Source organism: Varroa destructor, unplaced genomic scaffold (genome assembly GCF_002443255.2).
Source record: "Varroa destructor unplaced genomic scaffold, Vdes_3.0 BEIS01000004.1, whole genome shotgun sequence".
Classification (NCBI taxonomy): domain Eukaryota; kingdom Metazoa; phylum Arthropoda; class Arachnida; order Mesostigmata; family Varroidae; genus Varroa; species Varroa destructor.
The window spans coordinates 52,382,188-52,405,563 of NW_019211457.1; the positions used below are offsets into that span (position 1 = coordinate 52,382,188).

At 41.9% G+C, this 23,376-nt stretch overlaps 1 long non-coding RNA gene across 1 annotated transcript in view; it reads right to left on the bottom strand.

Moving 5' to 3' along the window:
- Nucleotides 1-643: 643 nt before the first annotated feature.
- The window catches only part of LOC147756342 (uncharacterized), a 42,828-nt gene continuing 20,095 nt past the window's right edge, over nt 644-23,376 (bottom strand). Inside the window, exon 2 of the long non-coding RNA XR_015326595.1 lies at nt 644-1,708. This is a non-coding gene — a long non-coding RNA (uncharacterized LOC147756342). The remainder of the gene's footprint in view (nt 1,709-23,376) is intronic.

Consider the following 23,376-nt stretch of genomic DNA (forward strand, 5'->3'; position numbering starts at 1 on the left):
GCTGACAAGTTCCTGTTGTCCAAAGTAGCCTGAGATTGAGCAAGGAACAAGCGAAGTGGCTTGGTGTGTCTGGCTGTAGGAAAAAGCACACGCACGAAGCAGATACATAGGGAGCTATTGCTGGCCGGAAGATGCTGGCGAACTTGTAGCAGACATGAAAGAGGTTAGAGTGCAGAGAGGAGGTGAGTGTTGTGCGCATCGGTGAACAGGGAACGCGGACCCTATGATTAAATAGCCCAGTAATATCGCTAAGTTACGAACGAAAAAGTACACTCAAAGCACAAACTCGACCGAAATTAGCCAAAAAGTTGAACAGAAGAGGGCGGAAACTTGTAGTTGACAGATCAACGGAAGGCAATGGAAAAGTTTTGATGAGCTCGTCTACAGTTCGCAGTGCCGTAAACCAACTAGAGGACCCATTTGAGGGAACGAGGACAAACAAGACACACATCTAATATCATTGAAGGTATAAAGATTGAAAACGGATACAAAAAGGCTAGTAGAAACCAGTTCGTCTAATACCAATAGAAGCTCATCGCGTACTTTGTAGACAGAAAAAATATCGAGCCACCAAGGCGCGCTTATTTCTCTAAATTTGAGAACTCTTGAAACAGTTGTTTTTATAAAAAAAAAAAAAACGAAAAATAATTGGTTACTTTATTCAATTTTCAGGTTCGCGTAGCGCGTAGGATGCTATCGATGGGAATAAATAATTTATATACAACTTTTGATGATGTGTTTTTGTAAGCTGTTATTGTCAAATCTGCTAGTAGGTGTCTCAGCCATGCCGAACGTTTGGAGATGCCTTATCAGTTACAGTTATCTTATCAGTTACATTGAATTAGTAAGCTTTCTAGCTTTTTACCTTATATTATAAGCGGCTCATTCACTTCCAACTTTCTCGCACCTTTCAGTGAGCGTGAAAGATCTTAGATCGTTCGGCATATGAGGTTGGGTGTGGAGAAAACTATATTTGTCACATGTTCTATGTATTTTAGGGTATATATGTAAAACACACCGTATGTACATCATACAGCTTATAGGTAAGTCCGCCAACGAAATGTACATGGCTCAGATTTTAGTGCCGAAAGTAAATAATGTATCACTCTTTAACTAGTAGTTGTAGATCTAATCTATTGGTTTACCCTAAAAACCAGCAGCAAGCTGCCGTCCCTTTTATCGACTTTGCGATATATTTTACATTATCCTGTATAAGTTTTGACAAATATCGAATTTAGATCTAAAATATTCATGAAAAATTCGATAATTATACTTCGGGGACAACGCAAAGTAGTTCCATTGACATTGAATGTAGTAAAGGAGTAAAGTAAATGAGCCCAAAAAAGATTGTACGATCGCTTTTGGTTCACTTCATCAGTCGATCAGAAATGCTGAAATAAAGACGCATCTTTAAAACGAGTAACTCGTTTGAAGTACGCTGCATTGAAGCAGTGATGTTTGTTGATGAGGCTTGCCCATTAGAACTGCACTTCCAATAACTGCAGACCAGTGTTTCCTCCTGGTCTTCAGGCGAACTGAGTATCAGATATTGATCCGTGCTCGTTAGCGTTCTCGTATGTGGCTGCACAATCGATGCTTTCTACCGGTTTGTATGCTGCAACACTTCGTGATACTGGCCGTTTGTAGATAGGCCCAACAGTCGATGTGAGCTTGCAACCTTCTCAAGTAACCGTAGTTGATATAATTTCTGCAAATAAGCAATTTGAAGACTAAGTAAATCGGATCGACCTCACATGTTTGTCCGGGTGACTAGATAAGCCTGAGATACCACAAATGTGATTCAAAAACCCCTATTACGATCCAATATGGAATATATAGCTTTATATCTGCCGATACGATCACTTTTAATCGACACGAACGATGTAGGATGGGACATAGCCCATTATATTTCACAAGTACGAAACGTGTGTTTTTCGGCAAGTGTGAACGTAAACATAGAATTTTATTATATTATGCAGTCAGGTCTAGACGAGTAATTTTTCTATCTCAAGTTATGCAGACGAATGATGACTTACATAAAATGTTACCAATTGGTTATTTGGCCCAGCTCTAATAACTAGGCGTTGACTTGGCAATAACAAAAGACGGTGCTTCTTAGCCAAAGTCAAATAGGAGCCGTTGGCTCATATATTGGAACATTTTTTGCCGCCAAAAAAAATTCGAGCTTTAGATAACACGAAAGAAAGTCATTGTATTTCTTTTATCATTCTCAGAACCCTCTTACGCACAACTTGAACGAAGGGTCCAGTATTAAATAAGTACATGATATCCACAAATAAACATTTGTTTAATGAAATAATACAAATAAGCTGGACGGAAGCCAGCAGTTCTAATTCAATAAGCGTTTACATAGTAGAGGCGTGTCTATTATATCGATTATACTTATTTGAATAAGTTAAACATTGTCATCAGCCCGCAGATTTCGACCCGCCTTTGCTCTATCCGTTAATTCGATTTATTGCTGTTATACCGAGACAAACGTACACTGTAGAATGAGCCAAGAGTTACTGCAATGGCCTGCTCTCACTTAATCCGCTGCCCTTTTGCAGTTATTTCGTCGGCCTTCCTAATACATTCGCCAGGGGGAGCAGCTAACTCTAGATTTGCCGCGCTGTTTGAACGTAATTTAGGGAATTTTTAAATTTGATAATTGGTTATTGTTTCCGGGACGTTCGTCTGCAGTGTCGGTTCTTGGCCGACCCCTGGTGTATCGGGTAGCCTCCCGCCGGTACCTAGTAAGCGCTGTGATCGATAAAATCGGCTAATCTATCCTTAAAACGTCACCAAGGCTTAGGAGTTATTGTTCCACTTTGTTTTTCTATAAACAATGGTGCATATCGAACCAAATTGAGTTATTTTTTGTTAATAAGTAAAATATGTAATACTATTATAAAAACACTAAAATAAATGTTGACGAAGATTGATATGTCTCGGTAGGCGTTCTGTTTACGACGTCAGGCTTTTTCCCCCAGTAAATGTATAGGTATGCTTTTGATATTTGGTCCTGAAAATGATTTAGGGAAATTCATTTTATTATAAAAAAAAATTCCGTATTAGCTGTTTTTACCTTTTAACAGACATTTACTAAAAAAAAATTAATTAGAGAAAACTCGCTTGTTACACATGCAAATTGGATTTACAACAATATTAGCGTATTAGGGCGGTTCAGCTGGAACGTCCGCCACTTGCGAGCTTCGCTCCGTACCCGTTCATTTTTTTCTCAGGTAATAGAATTTTCACATTGATGATTTAGCAGCGCGAACGATGCCGGCGATCACTCTGATGTTTGTAAACTATATACGCGACGTTATTATCAAACATTACAAAAAATTAGAGTAAAGTATCTGCCTCCAGTCCACGACTCACTAAATTAACATACGCTCTATGGGGAAAAACCAAACTTCTCCCCCTGGAGGAAAGTATTTGGCTAATCATTTTCATCTATTGCGTAGATCTTTTCAGGACGAAGCCTAGCGCCGCGGACAAAAATCAGCTTAACCAAATGCGAACTGGGAGATCGTTTTACGCACTGCCTTGCGCCTTCTTTACTATTAGAACAATTTTACTCTGCTTTTATATAGGTAAAAAGTAATTAAATCCATAATAGAGGTATAGAGAATCGAATAACGGCTAGTTATAGCTTTCTTAATAGCTTCTTTAAAAAGATGGTGTTAATACGGCTTTTCACGCGATGCACGTTGAGCATACTTGAAGTCGGCCGTCAAAAACCGGGCAGATGTCGCCAGGCCCCGTAGAGCAACACCACTGACGCAATGAGTGTTTAACGGTTTGCCCAGAAGCGGTTACCGACTGGAAGCACCACCCCAATGACCCAAATATCCAAGGATGGCCATCAAACGATACGCCCAGAACCGCTCAGTGAAAGACGCTACGAATCACAATGTTTCTTATGATGGTATTGCCTTTAAGTAATAGTAATAGACCCACAAACACGGCTTAGGGTATATAGAGTTGACCCTTGTTAAAGAGAGGTTCTTTGAAACAAATGAAAATCTACCCATGGTGTTTTTACCGCAAAGCAGAATTACATTGAAAATTGGCGGTGGTGAATAGTTAACGAACGGAAAGAGTGAGAGTGAGTTGAGAGAGCGGCACGATTTCATGTTTGAACCGGCCCATGGTAATTTTGACCGCAATCACCTCAGTAACGTTGCATAAAGATAAGCGGGGCGCTTTCTTTTAAGTCCCAAGGTAGATGACAGGATCCCAGATACCTCAAAACTGACGAAAAATCGATGCACGCATTGTTAATATCTCCAGCTGTTCGATTACTGGCTACTAATATCCATGTTGTTTAGAAATTGTCCGCTGGAGTTTTGAACAAAAGAAATCTATACATCTCGTCGCCGTATCGTGCCACTCGCTTATGCTTTAGAACAATATTGACGGGTAAAATGATAGTAGTCTTGGCAGCTCTTGGGTACTCGTTCTTATCGCTATCTAACAAGAACTAAACCCAGTTGGTTTCAGCTGATAGGACTGCATCATAAAATGTCTCCACTGATAATAGTGCTTGATGCACGCATTTTCAATGTCGACACCGGCGCCGTGTCCGGCGATGGGTAGCAGCTGGCGAGAATTGCCGCAATATACACTAAAATTTCGTCGAATAGTTCGTCAGTCGATGAGTCTGTCACGGAGGGATTGGTCAACAGCCTCGAAGACTTCGCGCTCAATCATGGGGCATTCATCTTACGATAAACGAGATTAGACGAAGCTTGCTTTCGAGTTCTTAACAATACTGCGTAACGTATTTTCGGCAAATCGGATGTGGATTTTGAAGCGGCAGCGCGCAGTGTGGCTACCAGGGTTCAAGGCTGCAGCGATGCCTAAAGAAGCCCTCGTGAACGTTATTTACCAGTCAGCGCACACTTTTTGATGAGTGAATTACCAAGGAAGGTATTAGCCCTGTCTTCAGAAAAGTCGGGAAAAAGCATTGTTGCCTACACTTGGCTCTAGGCAAACACAGGCACCATCGTCGACTACTCTCTGCACGTCATTTATGAGTTGCTTGTGCGCGCGTATGATTTCCTGCTGCTCAGCATGGTCATGCCAGGATTTCTCGCTAATCACAGCGTCCATATTAACCTCTGGGTGTTGTTCTGTGTACGGAAGGTTGAAGTCGTGAGGCTCTTGTTCGAATCCGGCAGCTGGCCTTGAAGATATTTCAGCGTTTGACTGTGAACGTTTGAGCGCTAGTGATACAGAGCGTCATTTTGCTAGTCGTGCATTATTTTGGAAACTTTCAGCCATTGCATTCTTGTGCCTGGTTCACAGTTAAAGCGGGTCGGTTACATTGCCCGTTATCCGGGCTGTCACATATAGATCACCAGTTTGAGCGTCCAGAAAATAAATTTGAAGAAACTGACAAGGCTCAATATGTTTATGATTTACGGCCTTTTGATGAACAATTCATTTATGGTCCTGCTTATGATACAGAGCTTTTTGTATAATTAAAGGAGAACTGTCCTTATTGATTAGATTGACAAGACAATGCCACTATCCAATTACACCAAGCGGCGTCGTCTGAGAGAACACAGTGCGTTCTCAGTAGGTCGCACGAAGTACCTTGGTTGCAGGCACGTTTGTACGGTATAGCACGCGGGCAGGTTGATGACATTTACCTTTTATGCCGCAAACATGTATTTTCTTACCTTTGAAAAAGCTTTGCAGTGATTGTAAACTTTGTTTATTAGGTGACACTTACTGACAGGAGGTTGTTTCGGTTGCTGCTTTGTTGGGAGGGCTATACAGTAGCGACCGAAAGATCGTAATAAAAGTTCTAATCGCTTCGTGACTGAGCAAGGGTTGGCTCTGCGCCTGAATGAGCCAACAGATGATCGTCCGGCTCGTATTCTACCTGCAAATCCGTAGTCGCATTATCGCAATAGGGTTATGGTCGGCGAGTATCGTCGGGCGCGCCAGCAGGCTATGTGTCCCATGAGGTATGAGAGTTCGTTCACTCGGTAAGGCTCGAGTCGGACTCGGAGGCAAAGGCACATCGGTCGGGATCGTCCAGATGCCGACTATCGAGCGGCTTTCCCGGGCTTCTGGTCAGAGGAGTGCCGAACAGACCATGGGGGACAGCTCGGATGTTTGCTGTGCGCCTCTCCGTACTCTCTTCGCGATCCGATCTTTTCGGCGGCTTTCGGCCAGTGACGTCTCGGAATTGCGACGCAAACAGGTAGGCTCTTCGAGCAGCGTGACTAACTCGAAGCACTCTGCGACAGTGATCTCTCGTAATCAATTGAAGCGATGCACATACATTAGAAGGCGAAAGTACTCACAGCGTTCAAATACAGCAGAGTCACGCAATTCGGACGCAAGGACACAGTGCTTCAACGTTGGTCCGCGTCCCGGGGGGTGCCATATACAGTAATTGTAGCAGATGAACGTAACGCTGTAAGTAAAAACACGACCTTTTTCTCTATTAGCAAAAGTGTATTATACAATAATATTGGTCGAGATGAAGTTACATATTTTATGATATATCGGCGCGACGAACTTGTTTCCAAATGTAGTAAATGAGAAAGAAATTGTTGCCGTCGGTTCACGACTAATCAAATTAATTAAAATTTTTCCCTTTAGGGGCAAAACTTTCTCCAGTCAGCTCTGCCTTCCTGCGTATCTACTGAAGACCTTTAGTTATTACATACAAAGCTCTATTACACACGTGTTCTATGTGTATGTATATTATAACTGTAATCGTGAACGTATACTCCATTACCAAAATCATTTACAATTTTAAGCCAAGCACAATTTGCAAAAGTGGCTTTAATGAGTCTTCATCTGCTTACTGATTTCTTTTGCTATCCATCGATCCTTCCGTCCCCCAAGCCATCGGAATGTTATCGGCATGTGTAATAAATACAAACGGCCGTCAGCGAATGTCGTCTGCGCCAGCAAAACTCTGATTGGCAGAAAATGAAGGATGAAAGAGTGCGCTAGGTAATAGAAACGGCCGATACAGGCCGCATCAGAATTTGCTATAAAGCACCCGCAACGTTAACGACAATCAACAATGTTTGCTTTTGTGCTTGCAATTAGAATCAGGTGGCCTTAAACATGTTATCGGTGCAGAAGCGTACATTTCTTTTTCAGTCGTTCTTTTGTACGTTCGATCTATCGTAGTACGGTTTCTACTGCATCTCGACGATTTGCTAGCTACCCTTGAAAACACTGATTTCACACGTCAAAGGAGAGGCAATTCAGGAATCGGGCCATCTATGGCAAAACGAAGCCAAGCCCCTTCAAAGAAGCGGAGTCATTTTTACCCATTTGTGCACAGTCGAGTAGTACTTGCCTTATGCACAGAGTTATGCTCAGTAAGACTACATCATCAATAACCCTTCGTAAGATGACAAGATGACAATGTTTAAATTAAACACTTCGCTAAAATTAGAATATTTATATAATAATAAAAATATTATTGCTCCAGTATGTATTGACATTCATCGCAATGTAGAATCAAAAGCCGGCTATAATTAAGATAGGGGTAGTCTGTTTTAAATCTTGTTTAATAAGTTATACTCATACATGATATCCTCTATGCGATCGCGTACACTGTATATATACAATGTTCAGCAAGATATAGCTGAGAGGCTCCTGTTAAGTCTGTTCTTTTTTGCTATGCGAACGCATATATTCCAGTCCAGTACGTTTGCGAACTTTGTGCCGAATATATCGCTCTTTGAAGCTTTCGTTGAAGGCTCACTGGCGAACCGAGACACGCACAACACAAATACTACAAAAATTGGCAATAAATTTACAAATACATACGCTGTCAGTCATTTTACAGGTATCTCTGGATGGTGGATCAATGGCCTTTTATTGTAGCCTGATGACAACATTCCTGTTTTCAACAAGCAGGCCTCTTTCCGATGCTTTTCTCTCGTGTTAAAACAGGCCAAGCTGAGGCTTTTGAAGCATCTTTGAACAAACGGGCAAACAAATTTCTACACATATATACATGTATCTGTCAATTTGTGTCGTTGCTGGCAAGTCATAGTTTGTCACCGCTGTTGCTAATATTACCCTCGTTGCAATCGTCAGCCGTCGTTGGCCGAGTTTAGTTTAGCTGTCTCGCTTCCTTTTTCCTTACCCTGACTGCTGGGTGAATGGGTCTAGGCATAGAGTGGTACGACACGACGTCCGCTCCTCGTCTCGGTTACTTCTTGACACCAAGGCATAGCCCAGAGGGGCGATAATGATTACTATGATAGGACTATACCACCATAATTGCTTAAAAATAAACAGTATCTGTCACGAGTAGCTGTGACGACTTAGGCTGCTGGAAAACATATGACTATCATTTAAGGAAAAAAAACACTGACATACAATACTACTAACGTCCGTGTGACAATATTATCATTTATAAACATCGTGCTGATGGTAAAAATGTTTATATTAAAATGATTCGAAAACCCCATGAATGGTCGTTGGTTTTGGTCGATATGTGATCTAACTTCTTTTTCACAGTAAATAATGATAGGAATGGCGTATAAAGTGGGCCGCAGTGGGTTTATCGGATCGATAGATTTAGTCATTTGTCGAGTAAACATTGGGCTCTAGTTGAGCTCTTAAATATTAACGCAGACTAGAGGAAGATCGTCGACATCATAGGTAGCTAGGGGAGAAGGACTTACTGATAGCGTTCGAATAGGGGGTTTGTTTACAGTTGTTACAATACATAGATGAATACAGGACTGCAGGAAACAGAAGTTGAAAGTTGAGTAGAGAGAAAGTGAGAATAATAATGTTAAATTTGGGAAGTTTCTTTACCTATTATCTAAGACGTGCCATGATTATGGTTTCTGATCGCACGAAAATGACGTATGTCTGAGCCGTTTTGTCGGAAGCTACATCAGACTTATATAGGTGATGATACCCGTACGAACTCACGGTGAAGATTGTTATCTTCTCTTTAACTCATAGGTAAGATAACATCTAAATCAATGAGTGCAATTAAGCGCGACCGATGATAGAATTGGTCATCGTTCACGGATTTTAGATTCCTTACGCATTCCATCACTACAATAACGTTGTCACCAGCATTGCGGGACGTCTCATATAGCTGTTGCCGTTTATTTCAAAACCCGTAATAATCGAATCTACAGGTTCGTCGCAAAAAAAAAAAACAAGCGCAGTATGTGTTCGAAAGAAAAAAGATATATATCTTTGTATAACTACACACACACACACACATATCCAAAATGTACATAGTGAAATGAGTCAAATCAGCGGTTATCGAGCCCATAGCTCGTTATGATATGGATACCGTCATTGCTACGATCACCATGAAAATTTTGCGATCCATTGTAAAGACGTCAGGATCCCGACAATCATCGACGTCCAAAGGGAACGCTTGTCGGACGTCAATGCAAAGTGTTACGATCAGAAACCATAAGCATTTTACTGACACGCTAAACACTCGCATCATGCCTTATGCTCATTGTAATAGTATCGCTATCGTTTGAACTTAATGTTTCAAAGTTGGCACCTAAAACTACGTTAATATTACTTCGGAAGAGACTGATCACGACCGCCCCTGGTACTATCACATATATACATACATTTACGCACTCAGGTGTTATTACCACTACGTTTTTTTTTTTTTTTTTTTCTTTCTTTCTTTCTTTATTTCACTAGAAATGCTGCACGCCAGTGGAGCCCTGTTTCTGTTATTTGGCACTCAATAATAAGAAGACCACTTCTGGATCACTACAATCATCCCGCATTCGTGTTCTGACAGAACGCCCTGCCCATAGCAACTACTGGAAGATAGAGGTACGAACAACAGTTCATTCGATAAAGGCTTCGTTTCTTAAGTCGGATGTTGAAATAGGCTTACGTGTTTCGATCCGTAATAAAGCCTGAGAAGATCCTTTTCATCGATTTGCCTTAAATTCAACGAGTTATGATATTTGCTTTCTGTACTAGCGTTTCTCGAGTGATCGTTAAGATACAGCGGGCAGTTGGACTTAGGCCTTCTAGCATAGTCCTATGTAAAAAAGACTCAGGACTGTCGTATACAACCTTAGGTAGGTTGCAAGGCCATGACATCACCAACCTTTGTATACATATTTCAGCTTCTCTTACCTGTTTGTGAAACTTTTTTCTTTTTCTTTGAGATATATATATATATAGCTGCCTCCATTGCATCTGCTTGTGACCGCTTTGATTCGGACTGGGCTTCTCTATCCGAGGCGAACTCGTTAGCTAGGTGAGTTAGCTGGAGGTTCTTCACGGCATGGTCATTTTTGTCGATGGTTACACGCCGACTGCTGTGTCTGCTACGGGTTTCGCCATTGGGTTCACTTTTTGCTTATTCGTCTAACTGGAACTAGCTGCGCCATCTATTGATCTGTTTTGGCTGCCCTTGTGCAATCAGTTGACGCGCCCCAAAGGACGCGGCCAGCTGGTCCTTAGACGCTGCTGCCTCATCGTTAGATGGGCCGTTAGTTGTTTAGTTAGGTCAGGCTGGCTGGCTGGCTGAATTACTGTTAGCCAATAGAGAAACTAGAGGTACCGAGTCGCAGTTCGTTTAAGTGAACTGGGTTGACGATGCGCTTGCCCGACGATCGCTGTGCGGAAACCCTGCCATGGGGTGCGATGACGGGGAAAGCGAAAAGGGGAAGGGGACCGATCCGCTGCGTCTAAACCGATCTGGCGATATGAGGGATGCACTTGAGTAACAGAAGAAGTCACAGAAGCAGCAGCAGCAGAAATTAACGTAGGCCGTGATCTAGCAGCCGTCAATTGGCCAAAGTCGCAAGTCAAGAACAGACACGAAATAGACGCGATTTGTTCTAGGAAAGTTTGTCCGCTACTGCCTATACGAAGTGTTGTTTTAACAGCTCGAATCGACGCAAACTGAGACAACCTTTAAGAACAACGGCACGTGATAGAGCAGCCGCAAGACCGTTTTGTAAAAGTTCAAATACGGTACACGAAGTCGAAGTTACTTGATGTCACTTACGATGTCAGGCCTTACGTGCATTATTTGAATATATATATAAAAAAAATGTATGAAAATATATATAAATGGGAATGCATTTGCTTTTATGTACGTAGAAAACCAGATCGCTTTCGTGAACTAAACTCCAGTGGTAGAGCAATACAATTGTAAAGCTAACTCGGTTACTAAATGCTAATGTCGTTGCAAAAAGAACAGAGCTGTATAAATGCTAATGACAATTTTTCAAATATCGGTCGTGTTATTGGTGAAACACAGAACGTCTGCTTAGCAGAAGAAAAAAGCTTCAGATGACCTCAAAGTTAGTGAGTTTAGAGTAGAGTTCAATGCAGTTCCGTGCGCTGTTTTAATTTTTTTTCACTATGATTGAGGTGTAGTTATTTTATGGCGAGTGCAACAGTCGGCTTTCCATTAGCTGCGTCAAAATAGTAAACGTTCTATGTTTTAGACCCGATGTTTTCTCATGGTCCTCAAAAAACATTTCTTCGTCTTCATGGTGAGGCAACAACATACCGTTAAGAAATATATAACGTAATGGCGCTGCAATGCAGCTTTTATACTCATGCGCCTACAGATCGCAGCAGTAAAAGTGTTGGCAGTAGGTACAGTCTAGTGGCCCAGATGGGCCTATTGGTCAATGCCTGGAGAATGGTAAATAAATCGAACCAAGTTACGAAAATGTTTTTAAATAATCCCTGTTTTCTTGAGGCTTAATGCTCGTTGTAATATTGAAAACTACAGAGGTTTCCTCAAAAGGAAACACTGAAGAATTCTTATTGCAGAAATCTTATTCCTTAATGTCTGTCTAGAGCTGGGTGTATCTCAATAGTCCTTTATGTCTACTAGCAACACCGCTTTTTTTTTTTGTCTATGACGATAAATATTTGTTCTATTCTTCTTTAGGTCAGGTCGTTCTCCTTTTTATTTCTGTATTTTTCGCGTCAAACGATGCTGTGGTCCATGCTTTTGTTATATTTCTTCCCTAGATAAATTTGTTATACTACTTTGTGTGGGAAGCTAAAGCAAGTCGAGCTGCGGGCTTCTCTTGCCGAAACCTTTTTACATTCAGTTGTGCCTACCAACTTACCGATTGATTCAGCTGATACCTACTGCAGGACGACATCGGCTGATTGATATTTCTAGACAAGTGCCAGAAGACGATCGCAATTAAACGACAGGAGGGCGTAACAAACCGAGAGCCAACTCGTCCGTTGACTTAGGCGGTAATGTTTTCATTTCGTAAATAGTAACTCGCATATAATGGCGATAATTACTTTCAGATGAAATGATCAGGTCGTAAGGAATGAGGAAAGGCCGTTAAACCACAAGTTTCGATACTTGACCCCAGCAAAGTTTAACGTAAAACTACGCACGATCGTTAACAGGCGATTGTGTTCAGCTTGTTACACCAAACTATTCTTTTTTCATACGTGCTCAATGCTATCGCAGGAACATCGAAGAGGATAAACATAGTTCCTCTCTTCAATATGCCGCCGAACATTCGTTCTGTGTAGTTAAACAGAAGCTGGCTGGTGAGGAATGGAAATAGCAAAATTAGCAGACAGGGGCATATCTCATGGAAGAAAGTGTTCAGCTTATCAAAATATACTTTAACCTAACAAATTACGTTCTTCAGACCCATCTTCGACATACATATATAGCCGAGCAACAGTTCGGATATTGCTAAAGTTCCCTCGATAAGAAACTAGAAAAGGCTTAACTATAATTATTACTTAATTCTAATAACAATATCAGAGTCATAGCAAAAAATGGCCACACCTATTTATACTGCGCTCTACTAATCACGTGATCACCTTAGCACACACTCAATGGAAAGCCCGTGTAAAGCAATTCGTAGGCGACAATATGATGGATATACAAACGTTGGCGAACTATACGATGGCTATATAGCTCGTCTTTGAGATGGACATCCCTCAAGCTTTGCAAACAAACGAACTCAGCATGGTACGCCACGTAAAATGTTCCCTTTTCGTTGTAACGGCCCGTTAGATACACACGCAGTCAATCACCCGGATACGTGTACACGTCATCTAGGAAATTCGCCACCCAGGCCTCTCTAATACTCAGCGAGTTAAGCGGTCTATTTTTTGTGTAATCTCTATTGCTCCACCAACTATTCTTTCTCCATCTCGCGCACATAAAGCGTAAGACAGACAAGAACTGCGCTCACGTCGCTGTCGATTTGTTCCCTCCCTTTTGAGTCCGCTTTTCCGGTTTCTGCCGCTCGTTTGGCTTTGTTGTCTGCCTTAACTCTCGCGAAATCTTGCCCGAGGGTATCCTATCATTATTGTAAGTATTATCAGAGAGAACTGTGTAATTTTCTAATCGCGTAGGCCGTACATATTGCGCTCACATCCGACTTGACAGATATTCTCTGGCGTTTAGCTTCGATATTAGCTGTCGTCCATGGGCAACGACGAGGATTTGCCTCTTTAGCGCGCGTTGGCCGTTTGCGGTAGAGACCAACCGTTACCACGGGCGAAACTCGACGTTGACACATTCACGTTGGACCTGAAGCGAATAGAGAGCACAGGGCGGACGTCGCGATTTCACTGCACAGCCTTTCATCTGTTCAGCTTCTACAACAGGGCGTCTTTGTAGACGAGCTTCGGCCGCCCTAAATAGCTACATACGCAACGCCAAGTACACATGTGGTCACGTGTTGTATCTCTCGCATATAGAAGAATAGAATATAGCAACTACAGGCATACTCTTAGCTAGAATAGATTAATAGATCGTAATAATTGTTGTGAAAGATAGTAGTTCACTACTGCCTTTCTTATCTCTGCTTTTAATACGAAGCCGTTTTTTCTAATGAGAATGGTTGCCACTAGCTATCCATCAGACGTAGGTCTCCTCCAGATTCAGTTTATATATGTCACTTGTACGATATTTTGGTTAGTACTGCTCTCGCAATCTTCCAATGAAACAAAACTACTCCGAAAGTTTCGACTCGTATCGATAGAGCGCTGGCTTTCATCACGAAACGAACCGTGTCTACGCTCGGATTCGAACCCACACCACCACGTGTTTTGCTTAATTTTTGCATGCAAACACGTTACCCACTACACCATCTTCGGAGACGTCTCTTTCCCACAGACCGTAGCCTTCGACAGTCAATGGAAACTTAAATAGCTTAGTTTCGCGCAGTCGCGTAGCTACTTTATTATCTGATCCGTTCAACTAGGATGACAGGATGTTATCAAGCAGAAAGTAAATAGTTACCTGAGGGATGGAGGTGATAATTAAGCAAGGGAAGGGTTTTTTCCTACGGCGAGTTGACATCGGAACGGTGGACTTCTTTGACGGAATATTCAGCGCAATTCTAACTGCGATCAACTTTAGCTCGCTATCTTCCGCCAGAAACAAAGCGAATCAAAGGAAAAAAAAGTACATATTTTCTTTTAGATATAATAAATCTAATAGTATATACGTATCGTTGGCGGGACCTTGAGCGGCTGCTCGCGACGCCTTTCAGCCAGAGGTTGGTTGGCTATTCAAGCTCCAGCGTCAACATGACCCGTCAAAAAAAAGTTTCGTTATCAGAAGGGATATTCTAATTACAAACGTAACGTTTTAGGCATTTACCGTTAGTAGGAAAAGGCTAAACACGTACATGATCATTGAGTATTGTGAATGCCAATAAAATGTACATGACGAAGCAGCTGGAACATTTAAGGAGCATCCGATTAGTGAACTGCTGGAACTCCGTAACTGGAATTCATTTGGAGGGTATCTCTTCGCGTTGAAACGTAGCTACAGCTTCTTATACAACGCAACCGATTCCTCGATAGTTGTAGCTATGGCAGACAATCCGTTTGTGGAATATCTTCCAGCCAGTCATCGTCGTTATGTGTTCGGGTAGCCACAGCGGACTGAGTCGAACGCATAAGGCTCAACAGTATATTTTTAGACATTCTGTATCGAAGTGGGCATTTGGAAATTTGCCCTCGAGAGATTCTCGCCATTAAATAACAAGACGCGATTTGATCTAGATCGATCGTGTGTATAAAGGATGATTCCGTTATAAACGCCGAACATTTGTTATAGTAACACGAGATGTTATAGGTACGTACGTCGAGCTTCTGTCGACGTGTATGTACGCATAAAATTATTATTATCAAATTAGAATTTAGATGAATACGTAAAATTTCTCAATTAAAAAATTTGACCCGTTAATGGTTTTTTAAACCCTTGCATTTCGACCTGTACACAAATAGTTGAACACTAGGTTGTACCAAATGTATGTTTTCTCATAGTGAAGATTGACCCAGCGCAAACGAGGCCAAAATCTTTTGAAACAATAAGAGTCCAGCGTTCGTGGGCTCATCGGCGCACATCTACTCTTGGGAAAAGCAAGCACGTCTAGCAAGGGATCCTTGTTCTTGCGGTTCTCGACCCTACTCTGTTTATACTTCTGCATTACGACAGCATCGTCGCCGTCGCTGCCGCACTAAGCAAACGAACACCGAATCTATACGTAAATTTACTATTAGAATTAAATAAATTGTTTATCGTAGAATTGAAACAAACGTCCGCTTTACAAGGAATAACAGACACGATCTATTTGCAGCTAAATAGATTCGAAGCCTTTTCAGCGCCGTCACTGTAGATCGATCTGTGATCTTTCCCGATCACGGACCCGCGCTGCTAAACAGGCAAAGTGTTGCCGAGCGACGACAAGCTATTAATCATGTGACCATTATTATATAAGAAACACACTTAGATACGACGCAACTTCGTAGTTATAGACATGATGCATATTTTACGGATGTATCTCAGAAGGGTAGGATTTTTTCCATATCTTCCCCAGCGGTCGGCGATGCTACTTACCGCTCGCATCCATCTCGACACCCTATACGTCTACTACGGGTCGATGTATGTGTGTTTGTCCATCTCCCTGAATTCGTCGGACCACCTGAGCGTTTTCAGCGCCTGCTAGCTTTCTAATGGTTCTCCTGGTTTTCGTAAAAATATTACAATGGCTTGATGGAATATATATATATATATGAAATCAGAGATGATGACATGTTTGATTACATCAATGCTCTTTAATCAAACAGATAACAAAACTTCTGTATGGAGTTTCTAGTTAAGGTACATTTGTTGCCTACAGCCGAGGGTTTAACAGCAGTGGTTTTTACTGATTTGTCGCGTACTCGTTATCGTCGGCGGTGCCGTACGAACTTACAAACTATTCTAGCGAATAAATTTTTTTTTTTTTTATCTGTCAGCGCCGCCCATTGTTTCTTCTGTCTTGTCCGATTCAACTCCGGAATTCCCTCTGATGCTGCGTTAATCATATCAGAACATCGGCCGGTGGTAGAGTTGGTCCGGTGATTGGTTCTTTCGCGCATCAGCTTGTTTTTCGTCTTATTCAACTTCTACTTCTCAAAGTCTATGTGCACGCATATATTTCGATTTGTGCTTGTACCCGCGTGACGATAATTTATTCTCGTCTCCGAAACAGAGAACAGTCTTACTTTACTACTTAAAAATTATTACTTCATCGTTCTCATTTGCCTCTATCGTTCGACTGTTGAAGCCTGTGTCGTCGTTTTTAAATCAGCCAAAGCGCAAACGAGTGATTTAGACCGTGAATTCGGCCGGAAAAACGTCGCATGTAATGTGAGTTCAGCTCCATGAGTCGATTTTTGGAGGCGATCGTCCGTAGTGAAAGCAAACAACGCTGCTGCCGTCGCCGCCATCGCAGCTAAACGCCACCAATTGATTATTTGTACAAACATCACCACGGTCCCACTGGCCTTGTCTTACGTGGATAATGACGACGCGTCATGACGAGCCAGGACGGAAATTTACTTACTACATGGTAGGATTTCTAGTATAAACGAAATGAACGGATAGAAACAAGGCTAACGCGCACACACATACACACAAACACACACACATACACACACACACACACACGTACACACACACTCATTGTAGTTTTTTCACATGTGCTTATTAAACAACATTGTGATATTATTACGTCAAGTAAACTTAGCATTACGCTTGAGGAATAATAAGGCGTAATAATTATCCTAGTTACTATTGTCATTACATTCTAGTGAGCTATTGTACATTGTATTATAGGCGCTACAAAAAAGGATTGGGTTATCGTTGCCGCGATTTGTTAATCACTGAACGAAAGAAGATGAGTAGCGCTGACAAAACGCTGTAAACTTTCCATCGTCACCGACCCGTATCGCAAGCGTAATATACGGCAAAGTTACTCTTCATAGATAGTAATAGTAGAATCGAGAACTAAACACTGTTACCCTTCTGAGAGGTAATTGTCAGCGCCAAATTTCTATCTGTCAAATAGATCTACCAGCAACTCTCGACGAACGAAGGCTGTTGTAAATAGATGTTTCAGATCTTAAATCCATTGCTTTTGGATGGCTGGCCCCTACCATTAAGTGGAGTTCGAACCAAAACCAGTACGTGTTCCGATATTTCGTTGGCAAATACGTCGCCACTTCACTGTCACGTCCATAAATACGTCCGTTTGCTGGAATCGAATCCTCGATTTTTCATCTCAGCTTGGCTGAGCCTTAAATAATCTCCATCAGGGTTCTAGGCTACATTTTTGCCTGTCGCCGTCGTGTAATACTGTAGAGAAAGTATTACGAGCACGTAATGACCATAGCGCTTGATCTATATAATTAAGTCGCTTATTATTATTATTTAAATACTGGATTACGATATTATATAACTAGATAGAATACCACACTTGCCTAGAGAAATAAGCTATAGTGGCTAGTTTCGGTTTTAGACAGGCATTAGCCACAACAAATAGCAAGGGAGGCGGGGGTATTGTGAATGATCTACATCTTCGAAACCCGCGAATCATATACACTGGGTCAAGGGTGTGTGTTTAATGGGGAACTCACTACTTGGTAAACCACCACCGGCAGCCAAAAGTCAGTTTTTCTTTTGTATAGGTACAAAAATAGATTCTAATGTACACTTCCGTGATTGTCCATCCACAATAAGTGTACAGCAACGAAAAGAATAGATGCATCCTCTAGATGCGTCGCTGTGGCTTTTCAAAGACAAAGTAGAATTTCTAAGAAAAAAAAAAACTGAAGACAAAAGGCATGTCTGTCCACTTTTCGTCTACTGAACATAGTGAATAGTTGTTGACAAAAAGTAACTCAACGTTTACTTATCAATACTTGTTTTTTGCTTCATTAACGTGTGTTAGTACTCAAAATAAATGGATATCTTTTCTTTTAGATTTTTCTATAAGGGTATCGTAATTTAAAAGAAGTTACCAGAAAACCACGTGTACGAAGCGACTATAGAAGGCTAGCTTTTACCGCGGCCCACGTATACACGTACGTCGTCTATCCGTCCGTGAAGTGTTCAACGTACTTCGCCTGAAGCACAAAAATAGAACTCTGCAAACATCCGTTTAATGCCTATACAGCAAACGTCGGTGCAGCAGCTCGTCAACGAAGGACGGTGAGTTAAGTTCGATTTAGAAGGCAATCATTACTCAGGCTCAACAAGATAATAACGGCGGAGTCCGCAGTTACCTCTACTTGCAATGATTCAATCAAACCTAGTCCCACAGACTCTCATTATGACTATGCGTTGACACCGTTGCGGCTGTTGCGAACGAACGTTCGGTCGGCTTCTTTTACCGGCGGCCGCGGACCGTCTTTACGAAATCAGGTACAGACTCATTTCCCACTTCACGAAACATTTTTACTGCCTCAACTAGTATTTGTGAATAGTAGGAGATATCGCCTCCGGTGCTAACCACAAAAACATCAGCTCTCAACTGTTGCGTTCAGGGTGCGAAGTGGTGACTCGGTAAGTTAACTAGCCAATCATTACCACCAGCAGTGATGAGTTAGTTGAATGCGGTGTGGCATTACTATTGAATGGCCACTTAAATTTAATTGGAACCGATACCTGGCCTGATCGGTTGGTTGATCGCCGAAACCATTCGACCAAGCACCCCACACGCCAGCAGTAAGCTATCTAGACTTGCGTTGTGTTCGCACGCACATTGACTAAAAAAAGCACGCTTTAACTTAAGCAGCGTTAACTTGCGATAAGATAGAAAAAAAAAAAAAAAAAAAAAAACATAAACATAAGTAGCCATTAATGCTCACAGCGTACGAACAATCACTGACACAGCATTGTTTGTATAGGATCAATTGCGCCTTGGATCACCGCTACATTTTTCACCAACGTAGAAAAATTAGTAAAAAAAAAATACAAGCGATGTTTTTACATTAACGACACACGCAAGTGGACGGAACACACTGGATATTTACAATTAAATAGATGAAAAATTAGTAAAAATTTCATTAACGAAAACTGTTGGCGACTAAAAGTGACGTATTTAGTCTTTTATAAAGCTTTAGAACTTTCTAAATATTCTTCTAGATCTGATACCATTTGTTATAGATTATTGTTCGATTGATTTGTGCCTACGGGCACAGTCGGAAAAAGGCTTCGAGCACTGAACATCGTAAACTACGAAGTTTAAAATCCGCTTGCTTTTACCGTCCTTACAAATCCAATAACTCTAATCTGTTAATGGCGCCAGCAGCCAACCAACCAGTGACATTTCTCACATATATGCTAGTCATGTATATAGAAATTGTACGGACCTATCTGTACGGTTGTAAATGAAGAGGAAATATCTACAGTTGATTGTTGCCGCTTGCTATTTGTTTGGAATTATGAAACTGTAGATAGGGTCAGTGTCATATCTTTTTCCACCCCATCGATTCTGCCTCGTCCCCCACTAGTAATACCATTAAAAGGTACTCGAAAACACTTCATGCTTTTTGCCACTGTCGACAAACGACGACGTACCTGCCGTCACGGTAGAACAACGTTAGATCCGAACGGATACGTGGGTTTAACGAATAGAATCGTAGTTCCTTTGTGACTACGTCAACAGCGCAACAGGGAAAGATTTATTTTAGGCGGGGTCGCTTGAACACGACCCGCAATAGAACTATCTATTGATGACTACACGGAACAAATTGTCAAAATGCTTTTCGCTTTAGGAAGGGTTGCCGTCAAGTTGTTCAGACCAGTCGTATGATGTTGTGGTAGCAGTAGTAGCGCTAGCAACTCGTTACCGAAGAGCTACCCCGCAAGCCCTCGGACGTATCGCCATTCTGTTGCACGTATCGAAACTGCTTCTTAATCAGCTGCTTTGTTGTGCTTCGTATCACTAACGGGGCCGCCACAAGCGCAGTAGCACTCACTAACAAGCGAATAGTGACATCACCATCGTGGGCCGGCCGCGCAGCGTTGCGATCTTCGCGGTTACCACGATCTTCACGAACTGCACCGATAGCTCTCTTTGGCGCCCTCCGCGTTCCCGTCGAGCCGCTCCTATCGATGCTCTTCACCTCCTGTGCACTGACGCGGCAATTCAACATGTTATAGTATTAACGTCACCAAATCACTCCCAAACAAGTGTGCGTGTGAAACTTGTGGGAAACTTTGGCGCCACGGTAGAATGCAGCGTACGATATCAGAACGGTGTCACTGCTGATAGACAGACAGGTAACGATAGTAGTTCAGCTGGTGGGAATGGAATGGCTCTATATATGTAAATCAGCGTATGTACCCGATAGTGATTCTCAAGCAGCGTTGCCGACCAGCAACAAATCGTTCGATTTGAGCCTTCGTGTACGCCGGACGCACGTAAAGCGCAGGATGATACAAGTTAGATGGAAACAGCTAAATGTGGTTGTGGGGCGGCGGGCGGGGGTGTAGGGGGTTTCGATTGGCGGTCGTTCTACGAATAGACTTTTTCGAGCGTTGAATAACATTAGCAGCAAACAAATTAACCAGAGTATATTTGCAGCAACGATATACGCTGGTGGGCTGCTAGCCTATTAGGGTCCTGCCTAACAGATCGGCATTACATATTATAAAGTAATATAGTGTCATGTCAGCTCACAAAGAAGAGCAGACGTTTAAAAGGTGTGGCTAGGATCGTTTTTTTTTATATTTTGTGGCAACGGATGCTGATGGAGTGTCTGCTATACGTGTGTGCTCTGTGGGCGTCTCTGATAGATAACACACAGATTAATTGAAGTTAAATATTAGAAAAATTAAAAAAACATACATACAAAATACGCTTTGGCTATTTTTAGGTAGGCTAGGAAGAGAGAGGTTCAAATACGAGTTATAAATAATTGCATAGAGTTCAAGCATATACAGTAGTAGTAGTAAATTATATAGAATAATGAAATTACGTAGTATATTTATGTACGCTGAATATACGTACAATAATTGCGGTGCCCAGCATATAAGTGTCCACTTTTCTATATAGAAAAGTCGTACGTAAGCAATACTAACGCGCCACGAAGGAAATAATTTGACATTTCCTATAAGATAATATTATAAAAAGAACAGTTCAAACGTAAAAGGTACGACGGCCGCATGTTATTCATCTATTCTCTGAACTCTACGTTTCGGAATCAATCTGGTCGGGCCATTACCTAATCGATCATCCGTTGATAAATCATGATTATTGGCCAGATTCATAAGATCCTCATAGTTTGATCTTCTTTGAAGGTCTATCAAATCTAGAGAACGACACCTTAGCTGCTTTCGCCAGCGGCCGTAGTCGGGATCGCGCTCACTCCATAGCCATACCAATCTACGCGATATTACATATCTCTCGCGTGCTCCTTGTACTGCAGTGACCACGTATGGGACCTTCCAGTGTCGGATATTGCATTCCACCATCAGGCAATGGTAATACCGATTATGACGACGACGACGACATCGATAAGGGTGACCGTGATCATTCAATAGACGTGCAGGCATTGAAACATGCTTAAGAAAGTACAGCTCAAGAAGGAAGGTCCATTTCGACAGTTAACGATCTGCTAATACACGAACGAAGCTTATCATTGCCGCTTCGACGAAAAGAATCGGCAGTGTTAGCTTTCGTGCAACTCGTCGCCGCTTGTTTTTGCCGTAATCCGTTACCAGCTGCAAGGCATTAGGTAAGAGTTGGACAAAAAAAGATGGGAGAAAATGAGCGCTGCTCGATTTGATCTGTCTGTGCTGCAACAATACTATATTATACAACAATAGCAGCTCATTATGAACAGATTTTTCAAGTGTCCAGTCAGCAGAGCACGGACCGAATGTCTCACCCGGGTCAGAGACCATCACGGCCAGTGGGAAAGGCAGTTAAATATATCGCACTGTGTCTGCTTGTGCTATATCTGTGACATGATCAGAGTGACGCCACGAATCCGTGAACGGAACGTTCAATAGAACGATGGTAGGTCGTCAGTCTGAGAGGGGATCTTTGGAAAAACAGACGAACTATAACGAATAACTACTCGCCAAATTGCCTCTGAGTCGCGAGTTGAGAATGCCGCTGGGGCATCTTGCTACCGTTATGCGAGTGATGCTGGTAGCAATGGGGCTTATGTTAATTGTTGGCTACAAATTCTCTTGCTTCGAAACTTACTGCAGTATTGGAAATTTTTCTATAAAAACAACAACGAGAAGAAGACGATCAACATGTGTATATATATATATATATATATATATATTTTGCGCTCTGGTCGTTTTGAATTCATTATAGTTATATATGTGCTAACAATAGTAGTCAGACATGAAGGACCCCAGAAAGCAGTTTTTTAGCGTAGTGTTTTGCATTAGTAATCGTCCATTTGTACTTCTGTAACAGAGTTAAATATTGCATATTCACATGCAACGAGAGCTAGCGAGAGAAAAAGCGAACCTGTAGGGAATAGAAAAAAAATAAAAGTTTAAAAAATGACGAAGACATTGACATCTTACGAACGTTGTCTTTCGCAGAGCGAGCGAGCGAGCGAGCAAGCTAGCAGGAGCCGTGCGGTAGACTAGCAGATTTGCAGAAACCGACGGATTTCTGTGATTTTGTAACGAGTGATGACGAAACGGGTCTGAACACTGCGGTAAACGGTAGTATTTAGCGGCACTAACTTAAATCTATATACTTATCCGATTTTACCGAATTACAGATGGCCTGTCAGTGATTACCTCCTGCGCCGCTAACCGTCCCGGAGAACGCAGTCGCTGATCATGAGCGAGACACGCACACAAAGCCCGACTAATAGATATATAAGAAAGGTTATTAAAAGAAGTTGTAGTTTTCTGTATTGCTTTAGGATAATCTATTTTACCTTACTGCTGTTCAATTAATGAGGTAAAGATGAAAAACGCTTAATAGCGTTGTTGTGAACTTTTCCGCTACCACCCCCTGTGTTTTTTCGTTATATCTGTTCTGGCCAATAGTGCTTATATACGACCAGACATTTCGACCCGGTAACCTGGGGTTGTGT